This window comes from Peromyscus eremicus, chromosome 6 (genome assembly GCF_949786415.1).
Source record: "Peromyscus eremicus chromosome 6, PerEre_H2_v1, whole genome shotgun sequence".
NCBI lineage: Eukaryota > Metazoa > Chordata > Mammalia > Rodentia > Cricetidae > Peromyscus > Peromyscus eremicus.
The window spans coordinates 95,947,887-95,965,337 of record NC_081421.1 but is presented as its reverse complement, the minus strand read 5'-3'; the positions used below and the strand labels follow the sequence as shown (position 1 = coordinate 95,965,337).

Genomic DNA, 17,451 nt, shown 5'->3' with positions numbered 1-17,451 from the left:
CAGAGGACAAACTGATGAGAAAAGGCCATTTGTCCTTTCAAAACAATGAGCAACAGAAAATAGGACTGTATATCTGGTTATGGTAGTACATCAGAGTTTGGGGTGGCATGCTACTTTTGATTTGAATCAATATATACATATGCCTATACATATAGCTATATATCTATCTATTATCTATCTGTATTTATGTATGGCTGTAAAAATCTGTTATTCCTTACAAACACTTGAGGTTCAACAGCTGCTCAAAAATAATTTTTTAAAGCTAAAAGTTGGAAGAAAATGAAACATGTGTGTCACTTTGTCAGTTATGGCATGAGTTTACAGTTGTCTGTCAATCAGAATACTACAGAATCTTCAGATTTCAGCTGTTGGTCTACCAACTGTAAAAGCCATCTTTGGTATTTAGTGCCAAGGAAGGAAATGAGAATTTCATATCCACTGAAAGGTTCTCCATTTCAGCCTCCACTGTAAAGGTATTTTAATGACTAGTTTTGATTCTCATGACAGACTAGTGGGATCAAGGAATGTCCTGTCTTGATTTTTCCACATCATATGAACTAATTGTTAACTCAGCCCTGGCTTCATGAAAAGCTACTCATGTTAGCAGTATTCAGTGACAAACCCATAAAGAAGTAGGATCACAAGTCAGGGCAGATATGCTCTGGGCTACATAGGAGAACAGTGTCTGTAAATCTACAAAAAAATATCTGCTCAAGTTATGAGGGAGGTTTATTCTGTGCTGCATCTAATTGTTTTACCCACTATGATCACAAAGCATTTTTGGAAACTGGTCAGACTTCAACCTAAAATCTAAGACTTGGTATTTACTAAATTGCTATTGGTTCTAACACATACTGTGTTCTTTAGAACCTATTTCCCAAAATTTAGCACAGATTCAGATGAGATAGAGTGGCTTACCAAACATCCCCATTTACTGTCAATTTTGTGTATCATGAAGCTGAGTTGTTTCTATTTTTCATATATCTTCACAACATTGCTTCACATGTGTAAGGACAACCACTGGCTTTTGTCTCTCTTTGTCCCTTAAGTGCTTGCTGAGTAAAAGATATGGTGTCTCTTGAGTATATTCCTTGAAAGAAGTAGCTTAAGTCTTGGACAGGGTAATATTTGCTGAAGGAAATACATACTTGAAATATACAGACTGTATAAGCTGGGCACATTGAAGAGACCACCTGAATAGTCACTCCATAATTATGGGAAGCTCTGTATTGTGGGTAGGGAGAGAAAATATCCAGAGGCATCTGAAAGAGTTAAGAACAGAGAGGAAAAAAAAAGCAGACTAGACAAGACCAGGGCTGTTTGTGGGAGAAGACAGACTTAACAGGAGAGACTAGAGGAGATAGCTGGAGTGGAAAGGGGGTGCCTTCATAGAGAGAGAAAGGGTGACTCTACAACATTTCGGGAGCTATCATAATGCGGGAAGAGTTGAGAGTGGTTTGGAAGGCACAGACAGGAAGCTAGATGGGAGCTTTGAGATACATAACAAGTACTTGTGAATAGAAACTCAGGGAACCTGGAAGCCAGTGTGGGTCTTGACATCCTGATAGGTGCTACAAGTACATATGTTAATTAGAGCCATATGTCCCTTTTGCCAGAGGTAAGGAAACTAATTTCTTTTGCTAGACAAGAATGATTTCACAAATTCTTGATGAATGCTGCTTTCATTTTAATTTTTCCTAACCACCAGAAATCCTATAGTCCAGCCTGAGTTGGGCCAAGACTGGAATTTCTAGATACATATATTCCCTGAGACCACCTGAAACTAATGTGAATCATTATGTAAACCTGATTTTTATTTCCTTCGCAACTATTTAAGTTAGCCTACAAAGTAATGGGTTTAATTATGGCATTTCAATACATAGATTTCATTCTGATTTATTCTTATTTATCACATTCCAACATATCAGTCATTTTATTTCAGAATTATGTAGCAGAAAATCTTTATGAAGAATTTCACAGTTTGGTAGAGTTTTGCTATTTTAATTAGTACTATATATAATTACACGTATCAGGGAACATACACAGTTTGCAGACTGCACAGTCTATCACTGTCACCAAAAGTCAGTCATTTTAAAGACATGGGCATTCTAGATAGACGTGATCTTTCCATGATTATCATGTGTCCAAGGCATACTGCATATTTTATTATGAGATTTAAGAGAGTACCTCCCAGGCTGTTTCAGTCACAATCCTTTGTGTCTCTAGGCTTCACTTCTAAGCATGTATCCTCCCCTTTCTCAAAGCTGTCTGACTTCCCTGGGCATGAAGCTTCCTGACTACCTCCAAAAAGTACATTCATGTTTAAAGCCTCCTGTGATTCTTGCATCTGTTAGAATCTAAGGTTCACAGCGTTGGTGATGTCCGCATGTGGACTTTTGATAGGTTAGAAGAATCAGAAAGTGTGAATCTCCGGGGATGAATCTGCATTTCACAGTCTTCTGAAGCCTAACTAGTCCTCTTATCGTTGCACACATGCTATAGCAGCTAGGCTTTCCAGTGCTATCCACCTTGCTACTCCCACAGCCAGTTTTCAGAAGTCAGCATATGTTGGCCTTCATTTGATATTTGATACTGATCTCTCATTTCTTGTGAACCTCTTTAGTTTGTGAATGTTTCTTCTATTCTCCAGTGGATGCCCTCCAATGTGTTTGCTGCTTTATTTTTAAATCATGAATAATTTTGGCAAATCCCATTTTTTAAAAAATGGGTTCTCTTTACTATTCAAAATTTAAAATGATTTTAATTGAAATAGAATGACATCACTCACCTCTTTCCTCCCTCTAAACCCTCCCAGCTCGCCTTCCTCAAACTCTTCCTGCCTCCAAGTTGATACCCCCGAAAAAGAACCCAGTCTCTACCACCCTCTGTGAGTTTGTATGATCTCTCTCAGTACCTTCCTCTCTATTCCACCCGTGTGTGTGTGTGTGTGTGTGTGTGTGTGTGTGTGTGTGTGTGTGAGAGAGAGAGGGGGGGGGTTCTGATTGAGTGTGTATTGTGCTAGTTTTGATACTGAAAACATCTATAGTATAATATCATGTTTTTAAATCAGAAATCCACAATAAATTACATGTAATGTTAATGATAACTGGAATTAAAACATATTTTCACTTTAGCTACTCCTGTAGAGTGCTAAAATACTTCCACAGAATATTCAGTTTAGATGGTTGTTTCAAATGGATGCCCAGCACTGTGCACAGCCATTCTTTTTGTGAAACTTGTTTTCAGCATCTGGCCTATTTTACAGGTGAGACACCTGTCCACCTTCTCCACAGAATGGACATCACCGAAAGAAAGTCAAATGTTTTGACTCCTAGCCATCCTAAAGGCATCTTGGGGTCTGTGTATTTTTCTGAGTTTTGCTGAAGTTACAGTATCTTTCAAGTGTTGCTTTGCTCCAGTCATCAGAGTCATAGCTGGCCTATGGCTCTCTGGGTACTAGGTTGTGTCAGCATGTCAAGTCAAAGCTCAATATCCACACACAGTCTAAATAAAGAGATAGAAGTGATCTCAGCATAACATTTTTCTTGATTCGTGTTGAGGGGTGAATGTGATTTCTTATCCCAGGGCATCTAGATCCTGTTGTGGACCAAAAGATCTGAAAGGAAAGGCAAGTACACAAGGCTTTCCTCTTGAATTCAGCCCCAATGACTCAAACCTGTAGCCAGAATATGCATCACTAACACTGATCCTAATTATGTTCCTGCTAGGGATACTGAATTGGTAAGGGAAGTCCACTTGTGAGAGATTTTTGTGATAGTTGGTTCTTTTTGCCTCACACAGTGTTCAGGATTACCAACTGTGGTTCTGCCATGGCCCTGAAGACTCTCAAAGCCTACTTCATGGAAAGTAACAGGAAAATCTAACAAGGGAGTGACTGAGTTCAATGTTCTAACCATGAGTCCTCAATGCTTTTATTATTTAGCCTTAAACTTAAATATAAATAACTTAAACATATTCTTTCATTCATTTAATTCATAATTACCAACTATTTCGCATAACCAAGTAGCATGATAACATCTTTTTATGCAATTGTCTCTGGTCTGCTGAAAATATAATGGGAATTTTCTTATTTTTTATTTGTTGAATACTAAACTCTTGTAGGTTCTAGAAGGATGTATCAATGATTAAGAGCACTTGTTTCTCTTGAAGAAGGCCTGAGTTCGATTCCTAGCATTCACATGATAGCTTAGAACCATCCATAATTCCACTTGCAGGAAATCTGATTCACTTTTTTGACCTGCTCAAGCACCAGAGACAATATGGTGCACAGATATACATGAGAGCAAAACACATGTGTAAAATAAATAAATATAGAAATGAAATTCAAAATCTTCAAAATATTATTGTTTATACTATGTAACTTGTAGTTTGAAATAAAAATCTGAAACAGTCATTTCTCTGAATACACGTAAAAACATTCAGTTCACATGTCTCTATGATCAATATTTTTCCCAGTGAATGAGAAATATTCCTGTTCAGATTTCTGGAGCCTTTCTGACTGAATGACCTGCTATTCCATATGTTGCATTTTTTCCAGAACTTTCAAAATATTGTTGACAAATAGGTAATAGTAATAAAAGATTTATCAGAAGAATCTGGATAAGAATTAAAAAATCTGAGATCATTAAGAGTGCTCAGTGTTGCATGAATCCTAAATGGTGTTATGGGGGGAAAAAAAGGAGCCAAGATCAGAGAGACAAACGTACAAGTCACTAGACAAACTTCACCACCACCAAAACTCAGTCTGAATGGAAGGCAAATCCTATCTCCACAAATCCTCTGACTGAAAGCCTCAGAGTCCTCAGCCAAAAGGCTCTAGATCCTGTTTCCTCACACCTTATATGCCTTTCTCTGCCCAGCTATTCTACTTACTTTCCAGTGCTGGGATTAATGGCATGTGTGCTTCCCAAATACTGGTAGCAAAGGCGTGAGATGTCAAGTGCTGAGAGTAAAGGAATGTGACTCCCAAGTGTAGTTGGAAGTTTCTCCAGTCCCGCCAGGCCCCAGCAGTCCTGTGGCCTGCTTATAAAATAATTACTCAGAAGCTTATATTAATTATAACTGCTTGGCCATTAGCTCAGGCTTACTACTGACTAGCTCTTACATTTAAACTAACCCATAATTCTTATTTATGTTTAGTCACGTGTATTGGTACCTTTTCTCAGTTCTGCCTTGTCATCTTGCTTCCTCTGTGTCTGGTTGGAGACTCCTGACTCAGCCCTTCCTCTTCCCACCTATACTTCCTGCCTGACTACTGGCTAATCAGCATTTTATTTACCAACCAATCAGAGCAACACATATTCACAGCATACAGGACAACATCCCACAGCATCCAAGTACTGGGATTAAAGGTGTGTGCCACCACTGCCTGGCCTCTACATTTAATCTAGTGGCTGGCTCTGTCATGCTTTATTTGATATACAATATATCACCACAGCTCAGTGAGGCTGACCTTTTAAAAGCCAGTGAAAAGTGAAGGTCTAAGACATGTAATGATCTTCAGACACATGACAGTGACCACATCTGTTGGAGATCAAAGAATATCACCTTGTTATTAAAACATTGTGCACATATCTGGGCACATTTTTGGTTATTCAAAATAAACTGAAACTAGATTACTATTTTTCTACAATATTTATATTCAGATTTTAATATATTAGATTCTACCAAGGGCATGGCAGAGGATATAATCCACACACATATTTGATGATTTTTCTTTATGACACAGGGTATTGCTATACCATGAGACATGTAAGGGACCATGGATCCTCCTTGTCACAATGTTGGGAATATGGACATGTGCCAAAACAACTGGTGTTTTGCTTTTTATAATGTTAACATGATTGTAATCCTCAGTCGGTGACAAGATAAATGGGGGGTCAGGTACATTTTGAAATAAATTTGTTTAGTAAGATGTGTCAACTTGATAGAAGTTTAATTCTCAGATTTGGAACAGCTCTGTACATCTTGAATGTTTCAGAACTTAACAGTCTTGGTGATTTCTCAGCAGTCAGTGCAAATGTGTGCTTCAACTCACTAACCATATCCTTCCATCTATTTTTCCATATTGATTCTTTAGAGGTTATCGTACATCACTGACTTGTAGGCATTCTCCCTGGAAGAACAGTCAGAACAGGTCTCTAAGACTAACAGTGTGAAGTACAGGGAAGGAGAATACCCACACACTACAGGATAACTAACCAATTTTAAAATATGGGGAATTTTATACTATAAATAATTCTGTCTCTTTGTATGAATTGCAACAGGCATGTTATACAATTGGAATTCAGTGACAAGGGTTGTATAAATTAAACTAGTCTATGTAATAATCTCAATTTCTCTTTAGATGCAGAGGAAAAAAAAGTTAACAAAAGATGGCCTTTCATAACTCAAGTGTTCCACACGGGCTCTGTGCCCCACCAGGACCAAGTATGTACAGCCTTGCCAGTTGCTAAAACAGAAAAACTCTTTGGAAATGATCTTATTGTTGTTTGTGAGGATGGCAATCTGCCCACAGCGATTCTGGTAGGTATCACACAGTTCTTCGCTGGCTATCCTGGGAACAAAAATCCTGCTTTTTAAATATCCCTGTTAAATTTTACCAATAGTTGGGGAAACTATTATGAATCAAATCATTGCCTTAAAAATATATAGGAAGATAAGAGAGTTCTGTTTACCACAACCCATGTATAGGAAGAGCTGACATTGGACTATTGTTTGCTGACCCCTACCCCTTTTGTAGTTTGCATAGCACATTTGAATACTATTAAAGCTTGTACTCAGGGAGGAGGTTTACACATAAGACCAAGCTCAGATCCACCAAGTCCTATATCTGAAGTGTGCAGTGTCTTTACAATAGAGATATACCTCCAATTTCCTTTCTTTGAGTTAATCAACGGTAACAACAATAGCATGCATAATTTTAAGAGTCTCTTAGTCTCCTCTGAACAACTTAAAATGTGGTTTTTCATGCCTTGTTCTGGGGTTTGTTAGATAGGCTAGGTCTCTTGTGGGAAGTGTTGTCAGCCCCAAAGTTAAATCTTTATGCATAATTATAACATTACATTATACTTACATGTTTTATATGTAGCTTTAGGTGAATAAAACAGTAATAAAAGTTTTATAGGGTCTATGAACAACCTCAGTGTGAATTTTGTCTCTTTTCCCTCTTTCCTTCTGTATTTATGTCCCTCCCCCCTCCTCAGTTCAAGCTGCATTTGACCAATTTTAGAATTTAGTTATATTTAGACAATAAACAAGTATTTCTCCTGTAATTATGCTATATTCAAACATACTCAAGGGCTCATCAAGAGTTCTTTCCACCTCTTTACCATTCTTGTCTGCATCTTCAAACACTTTTACTTTACAGTTTGACTGAAATGTTGACACAATCGTGTTTTCTTCACTGTTGTGACCTTTGGACTCCCCCACCCTCTCATTGGTTTTTCGAGACAGGGTTTCTCTGTGTAGCTTTGGAGCCTGTCCTGGAACTCGCTCTGTAGACCAGGCTGGCCTCGAACTCAAAGAGATCCACCTTTCTCTGCCTCCCTAGTGCTGGGATTAAAGGCATGCACCACCGCCACCAGGCTGTATCTATTATATTTTAGTGATATAAGGAGATGGTGGCTTGTACAGTTTCTTCACTGGTCTATCCCAAATACTTCAAAACATGCCTTGTACATGGATCAGCTCTAAAAATATTTTCAAGATTGAGTAATTACTGAAGTATAGTTATAAAAGTAGCCCTGGTGCAGCTCCTAAAAGTTAAATCTGTGAGACCAATACAAACAGAATATGTCTGTCTTTGGAAACTGTCAAGGTGATTTGACATCTGCTTCCTAGTTTTGAATGAATAAACATGAAGCTTTCACTCAGTTTTAACTAACAATGAACTTTGCAGGTTGTTGTACCATTTCCCAGGTTAGGCTCTAACTTGCAATTTATATTTTCCCCTCCAGAGTTCTGAGTCCACGCAGGCACCACTGTGCTTATCTCTGTATCATTAAGTGTCGTGTGCCCAGTTTTCTGATATTTATTTGACAGTCACTATACAAGGACACACATTACATGTCCTTCACCACTTACAAGATTTTAATAGGAGCATTTTCTCTTTGAGAATATATAAAAAAAAAAGAAAGAAAGGAAAAGAAAAAAGAAACTCCAGGCTCACTCAGCCTTTGTGTATGAGCACATAAGTTTCTGCATTTAGATCACTTGCTTCATAACCTTTTGGGCTATAAACAAGAAGCACTTGATCCCCCCTCAAATGACCAGAATGTGTATGTTTATGTCATTTAAAATTAGAATTTGAGATGACTTATGGGTCTATTCAGTGTGAGCTAGTTTCCTCAGATGTTCACTAGAGGCATTGAGCATAGAGGAGAATTGTCTGCATTCTCAGCACTAAACAAACTACTCTTAGGTTTCTAGTTTCAAAAGAGAAACCCTAAATCCCTTTGGTAGGTCTACATTTCAGACAAGGTTCTAACTAGGGAAATAGGGTAGGAACTGTAAAGGAAGTTGGGAGTAAACTGAATTTTACAGTTAAAAGTATTTTCAGTAATTTCTGTGTTTTATATTTTTGACAAAGATATTTTTCTATGTTTTTTCAAAATGAACATGTTCTAACATCTAGACTATATGATGAATGGCTTGGTGTCCTTGGCCAAGTGAATGAAGAGGAAAAATTAGTAGCAGTGTAAAGGTAATGATTTGCTAATTGCTTGAACAACATCATCAAAAATAGAAGTGACATTTTCTTAGACACATTAGATTATATACCCCAGAATTATTTACTAAAAATATTGACTGACAACATAAAGTTTCAATTGCTTGCAAACATGGAAGACATTTTGAAAAGATAAGCGTGACTTGGACAGTCACAGTGGCTCATACTTGTCATCTCAGCATTTGAGAAGCAGAGGCATGAACAGCAACAACTTGGGGTCCTACTGGGCTATCTAGAATGTCCAGAACAACCAAACTACAGTATGAGACCTAGTGTTGCAAAGGAAGAAGAAAAAAAGGAATATAGCTCTTGACTATATATTATTGTTTTTCTCTTAAAATTCTTAATATGAAATTTTCAACATTGTATGCACTGTGAATTTGTACTGCTCCATAGGACATAATGGGCATCCAATTTGTCAATGGTATAGTTTCAACCTTCTAAAATATTTAACAGTGAAAGCCATGCCTAATTTAGACTAAACCCTCAATGAAATGTGTTTGTGTACATGAAATCCCCCAATGACCTCTCAAAAAACAAAGTGTTTAAGGCTCTAATAACTCGATAGCATTGCATAAATGATAATACAGGGAGCTTTTAAAATTGAATCATTGACTTTGCAGTGTGCTTTTAGTTGAACACATTGCAGAATATCATAAGTGTTTTCGGTATGTGTACATTAAGTTATATGTCAGGAAATTTCTTTTTTCTTCACTGACTTCTGGGAAATATTTCAAGCAATATTTTTAGGACACATTCCTCTTCTCATTGTTTCACTAGAGGGCCATTAATAAGATACATTTACTTTGTTCCCTTTCTTCATATTTATAACTTTCCAAATACAATTTCTTCTTTTAAAATAACTTGTCTCTGTGTTTAGTCTTTTAGAGCAGCTGCCCACCAGAATGTTATTCTCTTGAGACAACTTTTCAGAGTGCTACACAACATTGAAAGAAATTCTACAGTTAATCAGATGTCAGCTTATAATTTATCTGTTTGCATGGCCCCAAGCATCCTTTGTATGCCTAGTTCCTGCAACTCAGCATTAGAAAGTGATATCTCCAGAGAGGTAATAAGACACATATCTTTATGCCTAGGGTGGTCAAGTCTTCACAATAAAACAGGAATATAGGACAATCCTGAGAGTCTTTGTTTGTTTGTTTGTTTGTTTGTTTGTTGTTGTTTTAACCTATGTACATCCTTGAATGATGCTCTTATGGAGAAGCAGAATCATTTGCAAGATTTGAGTAACTAGATTGTCAATGGGTATTTGAACTCAATGACTCAGTTCTTTGTCAACTGGGATTTAGAATATAATTTGACCAATTGGCAGCAATTGTTGTGAAGTGATACGAAGGAACATTGGTGCTGAGTTCAGCAATTAAGACTGTGTCCTTGATATTATCATGGAGGGATGTGTGAACTTTTACTTGTTTTCAAGGTATTTGCTCTAAACAAAGACAATTTAGATTGCTTTTATCAGATACAGTCGTTCTGAGTCTTGCTTAATATGATTTAATAGATCTTCGGCCTCTTGTTTCATCGAGAAATTCTTGAGCACACTTTTCTTGGTAATCACATTTCAAATACTATAGTAAAATGCCAGAATCTATTCAATATAAAGATCGAATGGCTATTTGGACTCCTTCAGTTTCTGATTTATAATTGATTAACCCATTGCTTTTAGACCTGTGAGGAGTACAGTATAGGAAAGCCTGACTCAGAAAATCTTTTCCTTCTGCTGTTTAGTATTAAAGAAATGTAGAGAAACTTAGGGTTCAAAGCATTCTTCAGTAGCAGACTTTCAATTATCCAATTCTCTACCAATGGGCCTTACTTCAAATACCTCCTAATATGCAACTTGATAATTAGGCTGCTAACATCGCATCTGCACTGAACATGAGACATATGAATGCTTGTGGTCACCTGGGTTTGCCAGTCTGTCCCTTTTTAGTCACCCTACAGGAACTATTGATAGGATGGTGCCCACATTTGAAGGGAGTCTTCCCTCCTTAGTCGTGCCTTGCTATAAGCATTCTGACAAATATGCTTAGCCATGTATATAATAAATGGAACCAAAGTTAGTCAAGTTGACAATGTATACTAGCCATCACAATGGAACACTGGAAATCATCCTCTTGTAGTGTATTGCACTGCGTTGATTGCATTTTTATGTCTGATCTCAAATTAGTTTTTCAAATTTCTAATAGAAAACTCTCCTGTATTTTATAAAAATTGATTTTTTTCTCATAATTTTGAATTATACAATTCTAACTTCCAAGACTCATATATCAAATGGGATTTACAATCATACAAAGTGATAGAGATCCTCTGTGTTTGACCTACTGTTGCAGATTTCCCTTGTAAAATTTCGCATTGAAAACTGTCTGAAAATATTTAGAGAAGAAATAACGAGAGCTCAGTGTCTTGCCCTGATGAGGAGAAGGCTTCCAGTTCCCCCAACAATCTGACACTGGTCAGATGAAGAACAGAAAACATCAAGACAATGGCAGTCTTGTTGGTAGGACATGCCCCACAAGCAATGATGCAGTGCCCATGAGTTCAACTGTTCCTCTTCATAATGAGGAGATTATAGGTAAATAAAGATATTCTACAGTCATAGTTTAAAAGTTAGAATCACTGAGCACCCAAAACATCATTTACAATAAGCAAAGATGGGGATTTTACTAAAACCATTATGGAGTGCACAATTCATCTGTACATTACAAATAGATTCTCACATTGTTAAAACTGCCTGTAAAGTTTTACTCCCTTTTCTCAATGATCCTGAGTTTATGTAAAAGATAAATTCCAGAAGTGCCAAGTAAACAAATCGTTAAGGATATGTGAAAAAAAGTCATTTACATTGATATTTGACTCCTGTGCTGATTCTTATAATACTCAGAATAGCAACTCAATTTTGCCATTTTATTTTATTTTATTTTATTTTATTTTATTTTATTTTATTTTATTTTATTTTATTTTATTTTATTGTGGTTCTTTGAGACAGGGTTTCTCTGTGTAGTTCTGGAACTTGCTCTGTAGAACACACTAGTCTTAGACTCACAGATGTCTGTCTGCCTCTGCCTTTCGTGTGCTGGGATTAAAGGCATGCACCACCATGCCTGTCTCTGTTGAAAGTCTTGATATGCCATAATACAACTGTAGGAGAGAAGTAGCCACTATGATCTTAGATTTGAATTCATAGTTCAAGTGAAAGCAGTCAAAGGATGTCAGAATGATGCAGTCAGGCAAGTTGTGTGATGAAGTGCAGATACAGCTGTTAGATTAGAGTTGCCCATGGCTATTCAGAGATCACACAGGAGGTTTTGGAGACTGTATACAATATAACTACTTCATTCTGTTACTTATGCACATAGTTTCAAGACAAACACCAGAATTTAATGATTATACCTCGAACTATGGGTCACATACAGCACAGATATCAAGTGCCTCATGACGCAGTGCATTATGTTGTAGGCAGCAAATGTCCATGAATCACACTAGAAGAGTGGAACCTGCATGAGATCTGTCCTCTTTCATGACCTATGTCTGGGATTTCAGAGGGAATGATGCATTAACATAAGAAGGTCATTAACCAATCCTTCAATATCATAAATGTAATAGTATTGATGTAATTGTTTTCTGTGTATTCATGATGATGTAGAAGGCATGCATGCTGTTAAATGAAAATGAAACGTAATGGTTAAATGATTTTAACTGACATATACAATGATCTTTCTTCTTTCTTAGATTCTGAGAAATATGTCAAAAGATCTTTTATAAAACTAATGGTTGCCTGTGGTCCTAGCATCAGCCAGGACAATGTGTGCATGACTCCCCTAGCACCAAACAAGGGCCATCTCTTTGGAAAGTCTCATGAGTGTCTGTGAGGGAATCAATTTAGGTGAATGCCATTTAGGTTTTCTATAGCTTTCACGCACCACATAATTTCTGGAGAACATGTATTCACACTCCTTTTACAAAATTGATGAATGTGTGGCTAACCTATCAATAATGGTGAGATACATTTAACATAGTACCTAAAGAAAATTAAATCTCACTGAAGTTTGATTCATGTAATTCAAGAAAATTGAAAACTGAACATATGCCTGTATCTTTCACTGATTCAGACCCAAACCTACTAGATTGTTGGAGGGAATGGGTCTATGGATGTGACCCTCTGTGTCCCCTACCCTGAACTTTCCCAACTTAATTCATGACTACACAATACTCTGAGGTCTCCTAATAGCACTGCCTCTGAGATTATTCAAAATAACTAGTGCTCTGCACAAATGTTTACTTTACCATTGCTCTGGTTCACAATAAGAGGCACACCAGTGCTTCAGAGGTATGGATCTATAATAATAGACTCTTGCCTTTCTCCCACACAGGATGTCCTCTCTGTTATCAATGAAAAAGGACCAGACACAGAAAGAATCTTCAGAACATTAGCCAATAAATCATACCGAACCCTAAAAGGAAAACTTGATTCTGGAGAGGAAATGAACTTGAGAGAGGAATCTGTCTCTTGGTTTGATATTTGTCCCACTGACTTGAGAAAATACATAGAAAAACCCATTTCATCTGAGTTGAAGGAAATCTATCATCTGAGAATGTTTGTATTAAGATAACATTTTATGTTTCATTTAGCAATGAAAAGAGAACCAGTACCATTGAACGCCGTGACATTTTGCAGAAACAACTACTCAAGGATGATGACTGAGGCAGCATCTTGATTGGCCCAGCTTGCCTCTGGTCTGAGATTTTCTCAGGAACTTGAGTCTTGAATCTCCAGAACTACGTTTGGCTTCTCTTTCTCCTTTAATTTATTGATCATTCTACTAAGAAACTATTTTTCCCAAATGTTTTTCCAGAATTTGACAGAATTTGTTTGGATCTTCTCCTTTTGTCCAGGAATAAGAGAATTCCTCAAAAAGGCATTGAACTTTTCACCATTAACCAATAGAGGGTTCCAAGGTGATACTTTTAGCTTATGAACTTGAGTCTTGAGTAAACACTTCTCAAGCATCTGCTCATTCCTTCTGAATGTTCCCTTCCTCCTCCTACTTACCTATATTTCAGGAAAGCTTATTCCAGAACACTTCTTCTGTTTCTCCATTTTATCTTATTATATTAATTACAAATACTTTTCTCTTATTTTATATATATATATATTATATTTCATGCTATATGGTATACATTCTTTGCTATTATAATAAATATCATCCTATAATGTGACTGATTAGCTGTCAATGTGTTTTGTTTATGATTCTCCATAGTCTTTGTAGTGTGCCATTTGGAAGTCTTCTCTTCTACTTGGGTTACTCAGGGACCTGCAGTCACTTAGCAGATCTACTAGGATTACTTTATTAGTTTTCCAAACTTCCATTAGGATGGCCTATTAAGCTCTGCTTAATAAATCAATGTTAGGGATTTTTCTGACCAAATTCATCCAGAATCTAGCAACAAAAGAGTCCCAGTGACTAAGAATCAACTAACTAGGTATACCATAAAAACAGCCTCACTCCTGGGCATTGTAGCAACACTTTATTTTAAAGTTTCATTTCCTTTTGGTATGAAAAGATGCTCTAGCACATTATTTTTTAATATTTATTTATTTTACATACAGACCACAGTTTCCCCTTCCTTTCTCTCCTCCCAATCTCTCTCCCCACCCACCCCTCTGCCTGCCCCATCTACTATTTGTTTCTGTTTAGGAAAGGGCTAGCTTCTTATGGATATCAACAAAGCGTGGCATATCAAGTTGCAGTAAGACTAAGCACTTCCCCTCGTATTAAAGATTAGGGTCCCAAAAGCCAGAAAAGTGTCAGAGACAACTCCTGCTCCCCCTATTGGGAGTCCCACAAGAAGACCAAACTACCCAGTTGACACATATATGCAGAGGGCCTAGGTCATCACAACTGTCACATATATGCAGAGTGCCTAGGTCATTACAGTTGACACATATATGCAGGGGGCCTCAGTCAGTCCCATGCAGGCTTCTTGGTTGTTGGTTCAGTCCCTGTGAGCCCCTATGGGCTCAGGTTAGTTGATTCTGTGGGTTTTCTTGTGATGTCCTTGACCCCTCTGACTCCTACACTTCTTCCTCTCTCTCTTCAGCAGGATTCTCTGAGTTCAGGCTAGTGCTTCACTGTGGCTTTCTGCATCTGTTTCCATCAGTTGCTGGATGAAGCCTCTTGGGTGAGAATTGGGCTAGGCATCAATCATGTTTGTCTTTCTGGGTCTGGATTACCTCATTCAGGATGATTTTTTTTTTTTCAGGCTCCATTTGCCTGCAAATTTCAAGGCATCATTGTTTTTAACAGACTTGAGCATATTATTTACACAAGAAAAGAATTTATTTTTTTGTTGGTGGTAGTTGGTTTTACTTTGTTTGCCTTAGTATATGAGGGCTCTGGTATCTTTGTAGGGCAGTTCTGATGTCAGGAGCTTGCAGCTGTTCAAGTTGTTTACCCAGTTAAGAAGCAGAAGACAGTGAATTCTTACACTCAGTGAGCGTTCTCCTTTTCTTACATTCCAAGACCCATGCTTATGGAATAGTACAGCCCAATTCTGGTGCGAGTTGTCCCACCTCTATTACCTAATCTAGAAAATTCCTCAGAAGCTAATGTAATTAAAGTAATCCCTCAGAGTTGTTCCTAGAATCCTGTGTCATAGATGATTCCAGATGAAATTTCACTAACAATCAAAATCATCACACAAGACAAAATTAGAAGTGGAACAAAATTTTAAGAATATACACAAGGACCTTGCATTTGAGATACAAGATTTGTGACATGAGGTCAGATCATCAAAACTTACACTAAAAAACAAAACAATACTGGGCATTATATCACAAGTATCTCTAAACCAGAAGCTTTTACCAGAATGAGAGTTGGAGACAAAGGAATTAGCAGAAGATTCTTGGCCAGATATTCTTCAAATATTAAGTACTGAACAGAAGAAATGTGTCTCCAAAAAGATGCTGTCTTATAATCTAAATTAGCTCAAACTTCTATATGTGTTTCCATACACCTGCATGCATACATGGACATGTATACTCACATATACAAATGTATACAATATACCATACACATTCACAGATAGACATTATACACATTTATACACATGATACATCATTTACACTCACAAACACATGTAAGTATGCTGCATATTTGTTGTATTTCTCTTCATAAACTGAGACCTTTGTCTCAGCATGAAGAATTCCATATTTATGATTTGTCTTTGCAGAAAAGGTCCTGAATACAAATTCGAGATATGGAAATCTTAGAGAAAATCTCCAGTAAAGAAAAACATATTTTCCACATTAATTATTCCTTGTATACTTCTAAACTCCCATTAACACATATTCCAAATGTTGTTTTCTTTTACTATTATTTTAAATTTTTCTATAAATAGAATTATGTCACTTTACCTTCTAATCCATCCCACGCCCTACACTCTTAAAATGACAGTATAGTTGGAAGTTTTCCTGTGTCCCACCCGGTCTGAAGACACTTAGACCCAAGTAAACACACAGAGGCTTATATTAATTACGAACTGTATGGCCATTAGCTCAGGCTTATTACTGACTAGCTCTTACCCTTAAATTATCCCATAATTCTTATCTATGTTTAGCCACGTGGCTTGGTACCTTTTCTCAGTTCTGCCTTTACATCTTGCTTCCTCTGTATCTGTCTGGTGACTCTGGACTCAGCCTTCCTCTTCCCAGAATTCTCCTTGTCTGCTTATCCTGCCTATACTTCTGACTTGGCTATTGCCCAATCAGCATTTTATTTATCAACCAATTAGAGCAACACACATTCACAGCATATAGAACAACATTCCACAGCATGGCAGAGTCTTTGTTTCATTATTTTTGTTATATATGTGTGTGTTTGTTTATGTCTATATTTACAAATATATAAATGCAACATGCTGAGTCCATTTTATTATTTTGGCATAGATGGTTTCACTGCCAAACACTCTGTATTGGACATTCAAGAAGGCAGTCATTCATGGAAGAGTCTAATCCTTCTCCAAGCAGTCATTAGTAGCTGGGTTCCCTGCCAGCATGGACTGTAGATACAACACAATACATAACATGGACCACCAAACTATCATCAACCAGTAACTCCTACCAGTATTGAGCTTCACACATACTCAATTTTTAGCAGCAGAGTAATTTTCTCTTCCTTTTAATGACCATCAAGCTTCATTTCTATTCACTTGCACTAGTTATGTGTTTATATAAAGATAGGTACATGCTACATCACATGAAGATGTATCTGTAACTGTATTCTACATTCTCCCTACAAGTTGTAAATTTAGTTTAGTTTCTTTTACCATATTGTTTGCAAAAAGTAATATCTTGGCATTCATACCAGAAGACAATTGTGTACTTGATACTTGAATGAGTTCTTTCTTTCATATTTCCAGTCTACAAAGCCTCAAACAGTTAAGATGACTGTTCATTTACTTTGTTAGTATCTTCAGCCTCATCAAGTAATCTAAGTACAATTAGGTAGTTTTTTTTTTTAAAAATTACCACTAATAACTTCACAGAATTGACTATGTGATGGTAATAGACACCACTTTTACTAGATATTTTCCCCCTTTGAAAGTTACTGCATGGTAACCACTCAATCATGAAGGTAAATCAAGCTGACGAAACCTGTGAATCTGGAAATTATAATGCA

General features: G+C 37.0%; 1 pseudogene; it reads left to right on the top strand.

The window, feature by feature from the left end:
- Positions 1 to 365: 365 nt before the first annotated feature.
- Positions 366 to 13,690, top strand: LOC131913534 (rho GTPase-activating protein 20-like; annotated as a pseudogene).
- Positions 13,691 to 17,451: the final 3,761 nt, after the last annotated feature.